The sequence below is a fragment of the Elgaria multicarinata genome, chromosome 4, assembly GCF_023053635.1.
Source record: "Elgaria multicarinata webbii isolate HBS135686 ecotype San Diego chromosome 4, rElgMul1.1.pri, whole genome shotgun sequence".
NCBI classification, from domain to species: domain Eukaryota; kingdom Metazoa; phylum Chordata; class Lepidosauria; order Squamata; family Anguidae; genus Elgaria; species Elgaria multicarinata.
Genome location: NC_086174.1, coordinates 85,461,583 through 85,480,992, shown reverse-complemented (window position 1 = coordinate 85,480,992; position 19,410 = coordinate 85,461,583). Strand labels below are relative to the sequence as shown.

Here is a 19,410-nt window from a genome sequence, read left to right as displayed (position 1 = left end):
GGGAAGCGGGCCGGGAGGCGGCGCTACTCTGAAGCGTCTCCCGGAGTGCGAGAGGCGAGGAAAGGAGGCGGGCAAGGGCAGCCGGGAGAGCGAGCGCCAGCCGGTAGTGGCGGGTGACTACCAGGAGCAACAGTCGCGGCGTGGAAGCGGGCAGCGCTCTCGTCGCGGACGGAGCCACCGCGAGTGCCCCCCCCCCCCGGCGCAAGGCGCTGCTGAGGAAGCGGATCCCAGTGGGCCCTGGAAGGGAAAATGGAAGCCCAGGCGCAAGGTTAGTTTTGGGAAGGCACACACGCGTGTTAATTTTGGACATCTCTTCCTATTCGTGTAAGGGGTTTTCGATTTTTTCTTCTCTCACAGTTACTGCTCAGGGGTTTTTCGGGGTGTGAGGAGGTGCGCGCTTTCACCCAGAGGCTTATCCTCACCCCGGATTATAGCAAGTAGAGGAAGTTTGGAAGAGATCCCTATAGCAGCAGAAATAATGATGACAGTGGTGGTGATGAGTTATTTCTGTGGGATGCGTTCGGCAGTTCTTTCCTGTGTATCTCTGGACTAAAAAGGTAAAACATACCCTCCCCCCTCCCCAAAGGTACGTTATTGAGTGATTTGAGTTTTAGGGCCATAATATAACGTTCAGCTGTGATTATGTGAAGTCAGACGGAGGGATTTACTGAGAAGAACTAAACATTCCTCTGCATGGCTAACTGCTTGTGTTCTTTAACAAACTGCCAAGTCTGACTCTTGGAGATTCTTTGGTAGGACAAACTAAGCAAAGCTTCCTCTTCCCGAAGCCTCCAAGATATAGCACAATTCAGTGTGTGTTTAGTCAGAAATAAGCCCTACTGTGTTCAGTGGGGTGTACTCCTGTGTAAGTGTGCATAGGTCAGCTGTGTGCACAATCTGATGCATGAGTAAATTCCCTCTGTGTTCAGTAGGTTTATTCCCATGTAAACAAGCATAGACTTCTATTAATAAACGACTAATACCCCATTACTTTCCTGTTAAGAGCCAAGCATAGCCACCCTGAGTCAATAATGGATCTCTGTCATTCTCATCTCTTCCTCTCCCAACTGGTAATATATTCTTAAAACGTCCCATTTTGTACACTTCAAATAGAAAAGCTTTCCTTTAGAAATATTTGCATTTTTCTCTAACATTGTATTCTTCTTTCTCATTCTTTCTGAAATGTTGACAATAGTTACCTGGCTGCTGCTTGCAGAGCAAAATTTCATTTGTTGACTTTTTGTATGGAATTCAGGGAGAGCAATAAAATGTTGTTAAATAAAGGCTCTTCTGGACTTTGGGAAAAGAATAGCTTTCAGAATACCTGCTGAGGTTTTATTCCACTAATGATGATCTTCTTGGTATATAAACTATCTTTCCATGAGGGTTATTAATGTATTATCTTTCTCTAGGACTTTGCTTGGATTGCTGTGTAACAGGTATATAGGGCAAACTGACATAATACATCTAAAAATCTACTGCTCCCTGCATCTTTATTCCTGCTTTACTGCTTTATTTATTTTGCTTTATTGACCAAACTTTTCTCCATTTGCTTTTTCTGTTTACACACCACATTTATTACAGATTTCAAGCCTTTCAGCTGGAGATTGGCAAGCATTAAAATGCCTGTTATTAGTGGAGGAATATCTAGCTAAATCAGAGCTTTTCTATGCAGCATTTACTTCTTAATGACCTCTCTCCTCACAGTGGAAACTATAATCCTCTTCTTGTGACTCGGTCAGTCGTATGCATGCTACTGAGTTTATGGGCCTAGCAAATAATTGAGGAATGTTTTTTTATGTTGCACTTTTTAAGTGAAAAGGAGTGTTCTTGCATATCATTACTGGATCTAAAAATGTAATGTGGTAGATAGATATATCAGCAAGCCATTTCTAAGAGAAAGGCACAGTTCTATAAATACATGTCTAAACTATGAAGCTAAGAATTTTCTGAAAGAAAAGTATGTCTAAACTATGAAGCTAAGAATTTTCTGAAAGAAAAGTATGTATAACTCCATAGAAACCCCTAAAGCCCCCACTTGCTTAAAAATGTAAGCTGATAACTAGCCCCTGAGAACGTGGTAATGGTGTTCTTCAGACTTATGTAATTCACTAATTATTGGTCGCTCTTAATGGAATTAATTTGGCACCACTTCTCAGTTGTATCCTACACATATTTATCTAGTCATAAGTCCTATTGTGCTCAGTTGGGCTTTCTTCCAAGTAAACATACAGAAGATTGGGTTATAAGATTGAACACAGTATATAGATCTGTTCAGACGGTGCCTGGTACTTTATGCCATTGTTTTTCAAATAGTTGCAGAAACTTTTTTCAGCATGCGCACACTATAGAATAGCCTTTGTCAGCTACAAGCTCCAGTTACATGCATGCACACATATTGGACCACATATAGTGTCACACTCAGTGTGTTCTTATGTGTGTTTACTGAGAAATGCTCTTGAGTTGATATGTCTAATACATAGACTTGCCACCTTGGTATACACTCTTACAGTGTAATGTGTGAAGTATCATGAAAGGTGGAATTCAAATATATTAAATCTGACAGGTGGCAACAACTTAGGGGTAAGTGGTGTGTGTGTGTGTGTGTGTATGTATATATGCTGCATGCACCAGTTCAGGCTCTAGCCAGCACTCCTTCTGGCTGCAGAAAGCCAACTCCTCCAAGAGCCATTTTCTAATGTGTTCTTCCCACTGGCAGCTTCCTGTAAAACCTTTCCTTCCTAAATATTCTGTCAGCTTAGTGTATACATGGTCTCATAATTTGGTCTCATAGATGAGGACTGATATGAGACTGAAATGCATTGATGATTGACCAGACCTTTTATTTATGGTTCTACTCTTTGTGGCATTTAATTATTAATTGTGGGTCTAAATGGTCATTAAAGGCCAGAGCACTCTCAGTTCTCTGCTCTTACAGAGAGCTGGAAAATGACTTAGCAGTTAAACCTTATTTTGAGGGATTACCCAGAATACATGCCTATGTTGTTAACATGCTTTCTACACATTGTGAGTTATTATGTAAGGCCCATAAAAAGGTGTTTAATGTTGTATTGTGTCTTTTGTTATGAAATGGTTGTGGGAGAGGAAAAGATTATTACACTGTTTGGCACCCACTGAGGGAACAAGCATTTTTAAGTAACAGGCATACTCCTTAAACCTTTTTGTACAGTGTTGTGAAGAAGCTGATTAACAAAATGAAAGGATTTTGAACTGCAGTTCTTGGAATGTCTAATAATTCTAACTCTGATTGCACCATAATAGGGGTTTGCATTGTTAGCTTCTTCCCACTTTGTAAATGATACTTGTTAATAATAATGTATGGGGTTAAGTTCTTTCAACACAAAAATGGTTAACGTCATTACAAAGGACAACTGAAAATCTATTATGATCCAATGGGGCTCCAGCATCTAATCTGAATTAATTTGTATTTCAGTTTCCCATATATACCAGGTCCCATATCCATGAACAGAATCTGCCATATTTTTTTAAGTATTTGTAACTACTGTGAGGGGCGCGTTTCAGGTCAGGACCATGGTCCTGGGGGCATTAAATCACCCCTGCACACTATATTCTTGATTCAAATCCATTTTCAGCTGGTATTTGCTTTGCACAGCACAACATACAGAGACATGATACACACTGAAGTGATTTCTCAAATAAGATCTGGAATTATATGGAAGATGGGGTTCATGTCTCCTGACCATATCAACCTGTTAAAACCCTTCTTCAAAGCCCCATAAGCCCTAGTGAAATGTTTCCTTTAAGGTTAAAGTTGGGCTTCTCAGGAGTCTAACAATTAAGAATGGATAGGATACATTTAGCTCCTCCTTTCTCAAATCTGTCTTTTTTTATTAGCAGCAGCAGAAGGGGTGAGAAAATGAGGCCCCCTCCATCAGTTCAGCTAGGGCCAACTGCCATTTTTGGCTTCTCTCTCCTACAACTATTTCCATCTGTGTCCATTCCATCTAGCTACATCTGAGCTCCCCCCACCCCCATCAGCCTGGCTAGGAATAACTGCCGTTTGGCTCCTCCTTTCCCAGTATGGCCTCCCTCAGTGGCCATTCCATCTGGTCATTAAACATTTGTATAACATAATGAAGGATTAGTCCATGTTTTTCTGTTCCTTCCATCTCTTTTTCCTTTTGTATCTTGACTTTTAGATTGTAAACTGCAGGTAATGACTGTTGTTTTTCAATTGTCCTACAATGCCTAGAAACACTGATGATGATTGTGATTGTCTTTTGTGTGTCTTAGCAGTCTCTAAGTTTCCATTTTGCAAAGCTGAAGCTGCATGTAGTGTGGTAAACCACCTGCATGTGTGTTATCTCATGATGTCTCTAGATCCAAGGTCAACACAGGACCCATTTAATTGGACTTAATGATCTTAGCTACTTCCTGTGGGAACTCCCCACCCCCAGGGCTTGGGAATTATGTTCCAGCCAGCCTGTGATTGGCTAACCTTAGAGTTGCCAAGGTTTTGAGTACCCTTGTCTTCATCATTGTTTTGCCTTTGCTTTGGCCTCCCAGTATTTCTGTCTGGGCCCTGTCCTATTTGAAGACCCATGCCTAGGTATACGTTTAGGTAGCTTTGTTATTTTTTCCTTGAAGTATGTTTTCCAAACATATTCTAGTCCTTGTGTGCCTTCCATTTGCCTTTCCCCTTCATAAATAAACTTACTATCTCTTATAGCGAGTTGTTTGTGTGCTTCATTATAAATTGCTTCAATACTAAATCCAGAGTCTTCCTCTTCGTGACTTCTACTATTTAAGGTTCCAGTGTGTTTAAGGTTCCAACTTGTGAAACCTGATTAATGTTCCAGCTTAGGATGCTAGTTTGGCCCCTATTTCATAAGCTTTAGGGGTATCCTTTAAGGTCTGGGAGTCTCCTGACTCAGACTCAGGTGGAGGTAAGGGGTTTTGGGAGCCTAGCTTGCTGGGTTGGTGTTCAGTCTGAGCAAACTTCTGTCCCTACCTACCCTGTAGGAGTTAAGGAAACCCCCTTCCTCCCATCACAGTGACGATGAAGTGGTTTTGGCCACACTTCTATCCTTGAGATCATCGCTTAGCTTGATGTTCTGTTGTAACCTGAACCTTGTCATCATCTATTTTTTTTCAATTAATACAAATAAATATTAAGAACAGTTCTTATTTCCCTAATTAATACAGTGATTTTATTGTCTAATAGCCAAAATACTGTTAGGGAATTCCTGATAGATTTCTGTGAGTAGAACTATTAGTGTAGCTTGTCCTGAGGCAAATTAGTGTTGATATCCCATGGTGTTCCATTGACATGTGTCCATGGAAGCGTGGAAGGTTAGGCAGTGGTTAGAAGAGATGACTCTTCTGGATTCTAACCCACAGCTAGGGGGAGGAGGCAAGGGGTCTGTGTGAAAGGCGCAAGGGGTTACAGTTTGAGTGAGACTGAGAGATGGTGACTCGGAGAAGTCAGTTTAGACTATAAGCGTTTAAGTTGCTGGCTTTCTTCCTGGAGGCCTTATGTGGGATAACTGGATTCTTGACTGTCTGTTGGAGTGTCTAGCTGTACCTCACCTATGCTCAACCTGCATATTTGTAAATACAAATATTTCAAAATACCCATAAGTGACCTTCTTCCAAAGGAAACCAAACCTGGATAATTGTCATGCCTCTGGAACTTCTTGCTGTTCAGAGAAGTAGGATTGTGTAACAATACATTTCTTTAAGCAATTCTTCATACAATTTCTTCTTTTGTGGAAGGACTTGCTCATCTTATACTTTTCTTAATGTAGCTCCTATTTGGGGTAATTTTATACTTGATTGACAGAGGGGTATGAATACTTGTTTAACTAGAAGTTCAATCAAATTTAAATCCTTCTCAACGGAGTCTCCTATGTGGTGCCTGTGGACACCTCTCTTGGCACCCACCATGCTCTCTGCCCTCATGATTTTTATTTTATTTTGTTATGCTTTTTTAAATTTTAGAAATGTATAACTAGGAGTTTGTCATGCTGCAAAGTGAAGAGCTTCTCTCCAGCGCCATCTTTATTTGGGTTCAAAGGAGTGTGGGTTCGTTGTTGTTATTTGCTACACAGATCTCTACCTTGAAATGAGTGTTTTGAGACTGGCCAAGCCTCCCCTGTAGCCATTTTGTGAGAGTGCCCACAATACTTTCAAAATTTCAGATGTGCTCACCAACAGAAAAAGGTTGAGGACTCCTAATTTGTCAGTTGCATTGGATTGTGGCATCAATATGATCACACATTACATTTGGGTAACAGATATTAAAACACCTTTTATAGAATCATAGAATAGCAGAGTTGGAAGGGGCCTACAAGGGCATCGAGTTCAACCCCCTGCTCAATGCAACCCCCTGAAGCATCCCTGACAGATGGTTGTCCAGCTGCCTCTTGAATGCCTTTAATGTGGGAGAGCCCACAACCTCCCTAAGTAACTGATTCCATTGTTGTACTGCTCTAACAGTCAGGAAGTTTTTCCTGATGTCCAGCTGGAATCTGGCTTCCTTTAACTTGAGCCTGTTATTCCATGTCCTGCACTCTGGGAGAATCGAGAAGAGATCCTGGCCCTCCTCTGTGTGACAACCTTTTAAGTATTTGAAGAGTGCTATCATGTCTCCCCTCAATCTTCTCTTCTCCAGGTTAAACATGCCCAGTTCTTTCAGTGTCTCTTCATAAGGCTTTGTTTCCAGACTCCTGATCATCCTGGTTGGCCTCTTCTGAACACGCTCCAGCTTGTCTGCGTCCTTCTTGAATTGTGGAGTCCAGGACTGGACGCAATACTCTAGATGAGGCCTAACCAGGGCCGAATAGAGAGGAACCAGTACCTCACGCGATTTGGAAGCTATACTTATATTAATGCACCCCAAAATAGCATTTGCCTTTCTTGCAGCCATATTCAGCTTGTGATCTACAACAATTCCAAGATCCTTCTCGTTTGCAGTATTGCTGAGTATCCCCCATCTTGTATCCCCCATCTTGTAACTGCATTTGGTTTCTATTTCCTAGATGTAGAACTTTGCATTTACCCCTATTAAATTTGATTCTGTTGTTTTAATAATAATAATAATATATTTATTTATTTCTTACCCGCCTCTCCCTTTGGATCGAGGCGGGAAACACCATTAGAAAAGGAATCAATACATCTTAAAAATTCATGATTTAACATTGATCTGGATAGGCCTGCCTGAAAAGGCTAGTCTTTAAAGCTGCCTTAAAATCACACAGAGAGTTAATTTTACAAATCTCCTCCGGCAGGCCATTCCACAATCTGGGGGCGACAGAAGAAAAGGTCCTCTGGGAAACTGATGTCAGCCTAGTTTTAGCTGACTGAAGTAAGTTCACCCCAGAGGACCTGGGTGTGCGGGGTGGACTATATGGGAGAAGGCGATCCTGCAGATAACCTGGACCCAAACCATCTAGGGCTTTAAAGGTAATGACCAACACTTTGTACTTTGCCCGGAAACTAATTGGCAGCCAGTGGAGTGATTTTAATGTTGGGGTAATATGCTCCGCCCTAGATGTACCGGTGACCAACCTGGCTGCCATATTTTGAACTAGTTGAAGTTTCCGAACTAGGTACAATGGTAGCCCTATGTAGAGCGCATTGCAGAAGTCAAGCCTTGAGGTTACCAGCACATGCACTACTGTCTTCAGTTCTACTGACTCTAAGAAGGGGCGCAGCTGGCGTATCATCCGAAGCTGATAGTAGACACTCCTGGCCGTCGCATCCATATGGGCTGTCATTTGGAGCTACAGATCCAGGAGCACCCCCAAACTGCAAACACAGTCTTTCAGGGGGAGTGCAGCCCCATCCAGAACTGGCTTACACACCTCCAAACCTAGGTCAGAGCCCTTGACAGCAAGCACCTCTGTTTTGTCTGGATTCAGCTTCAGTTTGTTTTTCCTCATCCAGCCCATTACTGCTTCCAAGCATTCATTCAGAGGAGACACACTATCCTTAGCTGACGCTGTTATTGAAGGCATAGAGAAATATATTTGGTTTTCAGCCCAGCACTCCAGCCTATCAAGATCACTTTGAAGTTTGTTTCTGTCTTCCAGGGTATTAGCTATCCCACCCAATTTTGTGTCATCTGCAAATTTGATAAGCGTTCCTTGCACCTCCTCGTCCAAATCATTAATAAAAATGTTGAAGAGCACTGGGCCCAGGACTGAGCCCTGCGGCACCCCACTCGTTGCCTCTCCCCAGTTTGAGAAGGTTCCATTGATAAGTACTCTTTGAGTCTGATTCTGTAACCAACTGTGAATCCACCTAATAGTTGTTCCATCTAGCCCACTTTTACCTAGCTTTAATCAGAATGTCATGTGGTACTTTGTCAAAAGCTTTGCTGAAGTCAAGACATATGACGTCTACAGCATTCCCACAGTCCACAAGGGAGGTTACCCGATCAAAAAATGAGATCAAATTAGTCTGACAGGATTTGTTCCTGACAAATCCATGTTGGCTTCTTTGTGCATCTTTATTTGATTCAGAATATAGTTCAATTAGAAATCAGTTTATGCCAAGAGTTTTGTTCATTGTCAGAACAGTGCATTTTCTGTAATCTAGAATATGAACATTTTTGCAGGCAATATGATAGCACCCCAAATCAGGGACAAGACCTTATGGTTTCATCTGTTTCTTTTCTTGTATTTGTTGTGATATTACTTGTATTTTAGGCACTTCAGGAACCTTAAAGTAGTAAGGTTTTATTTTGTATTGTTCCAGCCATCTCTTAACTTGAAAATCATATTTTTCTTTTAGTTGACTGGGCGGTCTGTGGCTGGCTGCTCTTCTCATTTCTGGAGCAAAGCATTAGAAACTGTCCTGATAAATCCAACAGGAGGAGATTGGGGTTTTTTCCTTCATGGGGGATCATAGAGATTGCACATCTCTGTAATCAGGCTTTGTTTTCTCTCTGTGTGTTTTGAATATGTTTCTTGTTTCCTCTTAGCTGTGGATCTCCTGGGTTTGGGTAGAGCTGTTCTCCCAGCACAGAGAAGGGCGTCATTGTCATAATTTGATTGGCCCTATCCTAGAAGTGAGAGCAGGAGCAGACTATCCTCCTATCCCTGAAAAAGTGTGAATTTTGACAGTTACTTTGTTCCTTTATAAACTCATTCCTTTCCCTTAAGAGTTAACTACCCTATTTCTTCAATTCTAAGACACACTTTTCCCCCCATATAAACATCTCTAAAAATGGGGTGCGTCTTAGAATCACGGGTGTGTCTTAGGGTTTTTTCTCTGTTGGTGGTACTGAAATTAGTGTGCGTCTTACAATCAATGGCGTCTTACAATCGAAGAAATACGGTACATTTACTTTAGCATAGTTAAAATCTCTAGGCCTAATTGATCCACTGTTGAGACCTAAACCTCTGTATCCTTAATGCCTTGGAGCTCAATAAAATAGTGTTGCTCTGAAGCATAATATTTTCATAATAGTTAAGTAATGTTCCTCAATTTGCACAATGTTACTCTAGCATTTAACCAACAAAGCAATGACAATTTTCTTTTAACTATTTATTGACTTCAAATATTATTTTAAGCAACAGGAAAGAAGTGTAATAACTATCCATTGCCTATAAAAATGGAATTGTGTAATTAGCTTCTGCACATATTGCTAAAGGGGGGCATTTCATCCCAAATGTTTAAAGGAATGTGAGAGCTACTCATAATTGAACAGCTGTTTGGAAATTACAGGAGTTCTCTGTTTCCTCCCCAAGTTTCTTTGTTATTTCAATGTTGTTACTTTCTAATATGTTCCCGGTGCCATTTAAGTTACCATAATGTCTGAATTAATTAGGTGCACAAAGTGATGACAAAGAGAGAAGGTTGTAGATGTGATGGAGAAAAATGGAAATGGAAATCCGGCAGGAAGGGAGGAACATATGTTAGCTCGGTCAGCTTGTGCTGTTTTTGCAAAGAAGTTGAACTTGACATTTTGCAGTATGTCTACAATATTTGAACTCAATGAATCTTCACTAAGCATCCAGAACCTCTAATTACATTTTTGAAATATATCTGAAATATTTATTACAGCGCCTTATTTGTCTTTGTAACTTTAGTGAAGGCCCCAGTTAAATTAATGCCTATAGGGCCCATTTAAGGTCACTGTAGCAGGTTCTTTATACGCGCTATACAAAAGGTAGAAGTGTCTGCTGCTGCTTAATTGATGAAACTTTGGACAAGCCTTCAGTTATGTGAGTTAAACAATGAAATGAATTGAAGCCAGTGGTTGGATGTGGGAAACCTAAGATGAAATCCCTGCTCAGCTATGTTGATGCTCACTGATTGGCCTTGGGAAAATCAATTTCTTTCAGACTAATCTAACACACATAGTGATTCTGAGGATAAAAAATGAGATCTACACAAACCTGAATATCTTACAGAAAGGCAGGGTACAATTTTTTGGTAACAGAACAAGTTTGAGAATCTACATTTCCCTGGATTGTAACCTAAACAGGTAAGCATGTGAGGAATTCAAAGATTACTGGAGCTCCTAGCAACCACTTCTTTTCTGGAATGATCTATCAATCACAATCCATCACAGTTTCTGCACATGTGTGAGTTCCTTTCTGGGAAACTCTTGTTGATATTTTGAAACCTGATAATACTGGGTTTTATTTTCTATTTAGGTGACTATAAATCTGCTCTCTGCAAAGATAGGATTAATATAGTGCTTGAAAAGGCATCCCAAGGAAAAATTAATTCCACATATTTAACCTGTTCATTTTCCAATGTCTGTGACTGAGCAGGACTAGGATGATCCTTTTTACATCTCTTCTTTGCCCTCATTTATCTTTCCCAAGTAGTCCTGACAAAAAGGCCTATAAGGGTGGCATTAGGTGAACAGATTATTTAGAATGGAATCAAAGTAAATATGGAACCTTGCAAGCTGTGGTTACTGGAAGCAGGGAATTGCCACAAACCAGTAAGTTTTGGTATTTGGGATAATAAAACGTGGCAGCACAGTATCTGTTGTTGGCACATTTGAGACTGTGTTCCAAAAGTAGACAGGGTTTCTGCTGGCTTTTCAGAGCCATGAGGGGTACCATTTTTTTCTGTCACACTGTTGCAGTGACAGGAAAATTCTGCTGCCTTGCTCTAATGTATTTAAAAGGATTGAAGCCCTCTCCTTTTAGAATATGGTTACCCTGCAGCTCTGAGGGAACAGTATTGTAACAGTACTCATGTGCTATTACGGAATGGGAGAAGGACCTAGTCACTCAGATAACCCTTCCAGTCACCTGACAGAACCATGCTTGCTTTAGGAGTAGTGCTATAACTGTTGATGATCTGCTGGGATGGGCCAAGGACCAAGTTTAACTCCCAACCTCCTGGTTTAATTCAGCTGTTAGTTTTTGGCCCCTAATAGTTCTGCCTCTAGAAGAAATGTTGTCACAGGTCTGGGGGTTAAACTTGTTCCCACCACCATCTTTTACCCCATAACAGATCAGTGCTATGACAGTTGCTTCCCTTAGAAGAATCAATACTATCACAGAGTTGTACTATCACAGAGTTGTACTGACACTATCACAGTGGCAGTCTGTTAAATAAAACAGGGACTGGCTCTAGTAACTCAGATATGTAAGTATTTTATTGCTTTTTCATTTTTGTTCAAGTTTGATGGCAACTACTTAGGTGTCAAAAAAGGGGTGGAAGAGAATCTGGTGGCAACCCTACTGAAAATGTTGTTTAAACCATTAAAATATATACCAAGTACATATTTTATTATACAACCAATTAAAAAATTGGTTAAGCGAGATGAACACTCGTGAAAAATTAGAAGAGGTGTTAAAGGGGAAGAACTTAACCTGGTTAAATTATTGGCAATTGGAACAATGGACGAAGAAATGGTTAAGAGATAATGGTGAATGCAGAGAATTGACAAAATTTGAGGAGCTGATTGTAAAAAAAGAAAAGGAAAAGGGAGAAAATAAAGGGATAAAAGGTTTAACGAGTGGAATATATAGAATATTGCTTGGGAAGGGGGAGATAGAGAATATGGGAAAGATGGTTTGGGAAACAGATTTGATGGTACAGATAGGGCAACAGAGTTGGGAGGGAATATGGAGACAAAGAGTGTTGAGAAACATGTCGGTGAGAATTAAAGAAAATTATTATAAAATTATATGGAGGTGGTATCTAACCCCAGTGAGATTAAATAAAATAAATAAGCTGTATTCAGCAAATTGTTGGAGAAGTTGTGGGAAAAAAGGAACGTATTTACATATGTGGTGGGAATGCGAATATGTACAAAAATTGTGGGAAATGGTGTTTAATGAGATAAAAGAAATTGTTGGAATGGAGATTGAAGAGACACCTAGTGTGGCATTACTATCATTATATGGAGATTTAAAGAGTAATAAGGAAATTAAAGAATTGATAACAAATTTGCTGACAGCAGCGAGATTAATTATATCTAGGAACTGGAAGGTCCAAGGAGATTATCGTATTGAAGAATGGTATAAGGAAATTTGGGATATTGCCATTAATGATAAATTGACATGTAATATAAAAGTAAGAAGAGGCATAACAAATACGAATGAATTTGACGGAATTTGGAAACAGTTCCTGGTATATGTGTTCTCTAAGGGAAGTGGAAAACCACCACCAGAAGAAGTAATGAGATTTTGGAAGCAGGAATAGATCCCAAAGGGTGAAGGGGAGCAATTGTATTGTATTGTATTGTTTGATTATGAATATTGATAAATTACAAATGTTAACAGTTGAGCAAATTTATGTAATATTTTCTTTCTTTCTTTTTGATTGATTGTTTTAATGTGAAGTTGATGTATTTTAATTTGTGTTAATAAAAAACATATGTGTGTGTGTGTGTGTATATATATATATATATATATATATATATATATATATATATACACACACTAGCTGTACCCTGCCATGCGTTGCTGTGGCTCAGTCTGGTTAAATTGAAAAGAAAGAAAAGACAAAGTGGATGTTTCTAATATGTTTAATTTCACAATGCTTGTGGATATACAAAATTTTTAGTTGTTCCATTGTCTGTGTAGATATAGAGATTGTCTGGTTTGCCGACTCTAGAACACGCAACATATAATTGTCCATGTGAGAAGCAATCTGTGTCTAGATCTAAACCGCACAATTCTAAAGATTGGCCCTGAGCTTTGTTGATGGTGATTGCAAATGCCAATCGAATTGGGAATTGCAATCTCTTAAATTGAAATGGCATATCTGTTGGAATCATAGGAATGCAAGGAATGAGGACATCTTCACCTTTGAAAGGTCCTGTCAAGATTGTTCCTTCTATGACGTTGCTCAGTAATTTTTTTACTGCAAGCTGCGTGCCATTGCAAAGTTTTGTGAGAGAACATGCAAATAGGAGAGGAGGCAGAGGCAGTGGATTGGCCTACTGGTTGGTGATGTCACAATGATCAGCAGGACTGGTTTTGAGGAGGCCTATTTCTTCAATTTTAAGACAAACCTTTGACCCCATAGAGAACATAGTTACATAACAACGCTCGCGTATTCGAACACAACGCTGTGTCAAAATTTCAACGCAATCGGTGAAGAACTTTTGGAGATATAAAAGCATGTTTTTACGGTGAGGAGGTTACTGGAAACTCCTGGCAGTTACCTTTCTTCAGAATGTGTAACTGTCACAGGTGTGACATCTATATTCACTTAGCCAATTGCGAGAGTACATGCAAATAGGAGAGGAGGCAGAGGCAGCGGATTGGCCTACTGGTTGGTGATGTCACAATGATCAGCAGGACTGGTTTTGAGGAGGCCTATTTCTTCGATTTTAAGACAAACCTTTGACCTCATAGAGAACATAGTTACATAACAACGCTCGCGTAATCGAATGCAACGCTGTGTCAAAATTTCAAAGCAATCGGTGAAGAACTTTCGGAGATATAACGACAGTAACGAACGGTCTTTTTCATTTTTATATATATATATATATACACACACCAAGTAATCCTCTGTTACTTGCATGTCCTTGTTGTACAAAAAGATATCAGTGAAATACTATGACAGCAGAACTAGAAAAATCTTAAGCATCCAAGTGATCACTTGCATAAATATTTAGTATTAACATGAAGGTATTTGGGAAAGGTTGTCAACCCCAGTTACCAGAAATATTTCTTAATATGTAGGAAATGAATGTGGTATTTTATGTTAAATATCTCGTGCAGTTTGCTATCCATATATAATGCAGTTTCTACTGGAATCTAATTATCATGAAATAATTACTTCCATCAAAAGCTACAGGTATAATGTTAGACATTTACTGGCATAGTATATTCTAATCTGTTGCTCATAAAATGAATGAAGCTTAGAAAGGTTTGCATTCTTGACATTTTGACTTACAATAGATTTATTATGGACCTCGTCCAGTTCCAAAGTTTGATTAAAACAGTTGGCTTGGCATAAAGCTGCAGAGAAGCAGGTATATATTTGATGTATTAGATTGGAGGGAAAAACAATATTAATTATTGATATAATTAATATCTGGTAATACTAGGAGAGAATATGAGGGTTTTTCATTATAAAGATATTGAAGGTTAAAACATATCTCCACATTTTGATAATGCTAGAAATGAGCTAATTTTGGAGATGATTCAAAATTAAGTCTTCACATTAATACTGGGAGCAACCAAGGATGTATCTTTGGAGTTGTTACAAGCTGAAATTTGAATATTGCTAGTTGGCATGAGAACCAAACTATATACTTAACTCTTTAAATTCCTACCTGTAGATGAGGGAGTTACCAACTTGTTTTGAGGACTTTCCCCCCTCAATTCTGAAATAGAACAGTATTGCCCAGGGAACAGTAGGTTGTTTCAAATAAATGGTTTGTCTTAAGTCTGTCCTTCAAGCTGCTAAATTGAAGCTCAAATTTAGTCTGATAAATGATGTACTAATTAAATGTAATCTGATTCTGTTGGCTAATTAGTCATTGGCTCCTTAGTTCCAGATAAAATTTAGTCACGGATATGAGAAGTATTACTAGAACTCACTAAATAAATAAGAAGAGCCTTTAGCTTTCTTAGGCATGAACAAATGCCATCTGCAGTTTTGGAGAGCTCATGTAGGAATGTTCCTTATGCTTTGAGGTATTTGTGAGTATTAAACACCTGATGATACTCCTCTCTTGTATTGCTTCACATTTATAAGGAACCAGTATCTAAATATTTGGGACAGGTTTTTTTGTTGGCCTCTATCACTGGCTTCTGTTATTACTGGCAAACAGTAAAAGTAGCTGTATTTATTTTCATGGTGGTAAAACTGCCACCATGAAAGTTGTATAGTACATTGTTACAGGAATACCAGAGGATGTTACTGTGTTGTTGTGACTAAATTTTATTGTCATCTTAGTTCTCCTAATATGTAAGTTGTTGGTCTACTGTCTTTATGAAGTTTTGATTTCTATTAAGACCAAAGGTCAAGGCAGTCAGTTTACAAACAGATGGCAGGATTTGGGCTGCTGGGCTGCATGTTGCTTAGCAGCATGTTTTGAAGATAAAGAATATGAGTATAGAGCAAATGAATGTTCTGTTTCTCAGAGATCTGTCTAAAGACAATATTCTCTTAAAGTTGTAAATGGACATTCAGAGCACTGTAATAGAGCTAAGGACCTAAGAATAGCATAAAAGTGTTTGTAAAATACACACACAAAAGGAACAAAATATAGGTATAAATTGGCTCTTGGTCACCAAGCATGGAAGACTGGGTGCAGATGTTCTGTTGCACATAAAAGATCCTAGGGCCAGGTACTCAGTGATGCTAGCACAGTACAATAAACCATGTCATAGCAATGGAACATGGCTCTGGGTACTCCTGGCCATACTATGTTCCAGACAACTACTGGATCCCATGGACACGCTGAGGGGAAGCCTGTGTTTAGGGGCCACACCAATGGAAGTAGAGTGTCCTCTTCAAAAGCCAGCAGGTCTGCTTAGAATAATTCTAAAGTTGATTCCTGCTTCATTTGCATTCTGAACTTGTTTACTGCATGAAGATACAGATGCTGTCAGGGAGATAAGATTTGGGTAGCTCTGTACCTCCATATCACCTTTGGTTCACCCCAAACAGACCGCTGTTCAACTCTGTAATGAAAACTAGGAATAGATATCGGTCTCATAAATTCAGAAAAGTTCAGAAATCAGTTCAAGCCAAAATCTAACACCAACAATGCAACCCTATGCATTTAAGCCCCTCTGTGTTCAATGGGGTTTACTTTCAGCTATGTGTGGATTGTGCTGCAAGATAAGCATGCCAGATTCTGCATTGGCTTTCGGTTTCAGTGTTTGGAAATATAGCTTCCTGAAGTTTAGGTAGATGCAACCTAATTTCTGTTTTCCCTGTCTGGCAAATTTCCTTTTCATGCTGTGATTTTTTTTCAGTATAAGAAGAAAAAAGTAAGTGAAAACGGAGGTTTCATAATGCTAGCCAATTTTCTTTATTTCTTCAATTTTACAGGCAGGAATTTATCATTGGCTTAGCTTCTTTAAGCCTAAAAGCAGCAAGTAATGAGTATGAGTATGAATTTATTTATCTGTTCATACTGAAAACTAATTTGGAAATGGTGAAATGCCACATTTCACAATCGTATGCCTAAGTATATATCACCGAAAAGGGTTCTAGGATGTTTTTATTAGATTATAAATATTAGGACTAAATATATTATTTAAGAGATTGCATAATTTTATTTCAAATATACTGGGTTTTTTTTTAGATTTAAGGTCTGAGCAGAAACTAACTACTTGACTTGTATTTTTTTAAAAAATCTGAACTTCAATTCTTTATTTGTATGCCTCATCCTCAGAATTTCTGGAAAATATTTAGCAAGCATAATAGAGACACTGTTTTCTATCCTATTGGCTCGCAGACTAAACTAGAGTAGGCAATGTGCTGCTTTCCAGATGTTTTGGAATACAACTCCAATAAACTTCAGTCAACATGGCCAGGGGACAGGGATTGTTGAAGTTGTAGTCAAGAACATCTGTAGGGCACCAGGTTGCTTATGCCTGGTCTAAACTTTGTAAGGGCTTTCAGGAATATTACATGCTTTTGGCACCTGGAATACTTTTAAGGGGCTGCCCAAGATGCAAAAGTGTGTATTCTACCTGGCTGCAGCGGGAGAGTTGGGAAGCAGGACCCACCTTGTTGACTCTGCTCAGAGACCACTCAGTGTATTTCTTCCTCTCCCTCAAGTGACATCTAGCAACAACCATTCAACCTGGCTGCGGCAGAAGGAGAAATGGGCATTAGAGCCCAGCCCACCTGAGAGTCCAGATCCATTTAGCTCCTTCTTTCCTGGAAGTATTTCCATTCAAGCTGGTAATTAAAAGAATGTGGTGACTTTAACAACTGGCAGCTGAGCCTGTTTGTTTTCATTTCCCTTTTCCTTTTTGTGTCTGTCTTTAAGACTACAAGCCTGAGGGTAGGGACTATCATTTTGTTATTGATCTTATATAAACCAAGTAGGGTAACATGCTTTAAGTAAATAAATAATGCTGAAGTTCTGTTGTCCTTTTCTGTTTTTCTGTGGAAAAACAGTTTCAGAAACAGAATGTTCTTTAACCTGCAAAAATGCAACTGAAAGCCTGTGGGCAGTGGGAAGCCACTTAAGGGATAGATTTGGAACGAGAAATGCTGGGTAGAGAAGGGTTTAAGTACTGCTTCCACCTGCTCTTCCTTTATTTTACCCACAGTATATCGCAGAACACCTTGGGGACTCTGTCTTTAATCAGAATGTTTCTGGATTTTTTAATTAAAAAAATCGTTCCCCCGCCCCCCCCAAGTCTAGACAGGAACAATGCAGCAAGCTTACAGGTTGAAAGTACAAACTAGAGCAGCCTTTCCTAACCCAGTGCTGTAGATGTTTGGACTACAATTTCAGGAATTTCTGACCGTTGGCCATACTGGCTGGGGCTCATGGTAATTGAAATCTAAAACATTTGGAGAGCACCAAGTTGGGGAAGCCTGAGCCAGGGTGAACACACACTAGGAGCCCCAATGCCGCTTTCTCCTCCTTCTTTTTCTTCTGAAAAGCAGCATTAGGAAGACTGGTAACAGATTTTGTTTAAAATACGGCAGACCATATCACTGAAGTGAAATTTTCAAATCATGTTTCAGTCATGATTTTGTGTTTTTTATGTCTTCCAGGTAAATATTAGAATCAATAAAAATATTAGAACCAATAAAAACAGGTATTACTAGAGCCCTATCCAAAATTATTTTTTCTTAGGAAATTACCTGGCATACACCCTTCATCATAGTTTCACAATTGCTTTTACATTTTGGGATGGGAAGATAGTGTTTCTACTAACTTTTCCGGTAGGAATCGTCCTGACAAAACTCGTGTAGTAATGTCTACTGGCACAAGAGTAGATAATACCCAACAAAGATTAAAAAAACACGCTTCTTTTCAGCAGCATATTGCAGTTTCCATGCATATAAGAAAAGGGATATTTGTCCCTTTCCAAATCATTACATTTTCCAGCAAGGTAACATTGTGCTTCTATTCCATGGAGGCTTATATTTCTACATTGGATTTACTTCTTTTGAACTAGTGATGTGAAATTGCCTTCATGCAAATAAAAGCTGACTGAAACACAGCTTGTCTTTCACACAACAGGATTTAATACTCATGTAGCATCTGATGAACATAACTCGTTGTACATGTACATCTCCTGTCTATCCTAAAGAGCTAGCATGTATTGAATAAGAAGCACCAAATGATATTTTGATGATCAAACATACTATCTAGATGTTTTCAGTGTATGTGTGGTGTTTCAGTTTCGTAAAGATTTGGGTATTGGGCCATAGCTAGACCTCAGGTTTATCCCTGGATCGTCCAGGGGTCAAACCTGTTCATCCAGGTGACACACAGGGGATCCAGTGCTCAGGCAGGGGCGAACCCTGGATGATCCCAGGATAAAACTTAGGTCTAGCTGTGGCCTTGGATTGAATCCAGACTTAGTCGTACTTAGAGTAGACACACTGAAATTGATGGGACTTAGGTTCATCATTATTAACTAAGTCCCCATTTATTTCAGCGGACCTACTCCTAAGTGTGACCATGGGCATGTGTACACAAGATATCCATTGTGGCTACAAATTTGCACACCTTTGTTTACATGGTGCAGTCTCACAAGAATGCAGGGTAGTGGGGCTGGACCCAGGTGAGTGTTTACAAATGATAGGCATGGCACCGGTAAGGTGCCATTGGCAAACCAAAGTAAGGCAGATAATTACGTTAAATGCCAAGACCCAACATTTGTGTCTTTGTAAATACACAAAGGCATCCATTTGCTGTTATGGAATTGCGCAGCATTACAGAAGAAAAAAAAATACTTTGAGAGCCCCATTGTTAGTCACTACTTGCTGTGCATTATGTCCGTGTAA

At 39.4% G+C, this 19,410-nt stretch overlaps 1 protein-coding gene across 2 annotated transcripts in view; it reads left to right on the top strand.

Annotated features, from left to right (window-relative positions):
• The first annotated feature begins 257 nt into the window (after positions 1–257).
• Positions 258–19,410, top strand: part of TPD52L1 (TPD52 like 1) — a 46,486-nt gene continuing 27,333 nt past the window's right edge. For both annotated transcript variants that reach the window (XM_063124720.1, XM_063124719.1), the window contains exon 1: positions 258–268. The gene's annotated coding sequence lies outside the window, so the exon portion shown is untranslated. The remainder of the gene's footprint in view (positions 269–19,410) is intronic.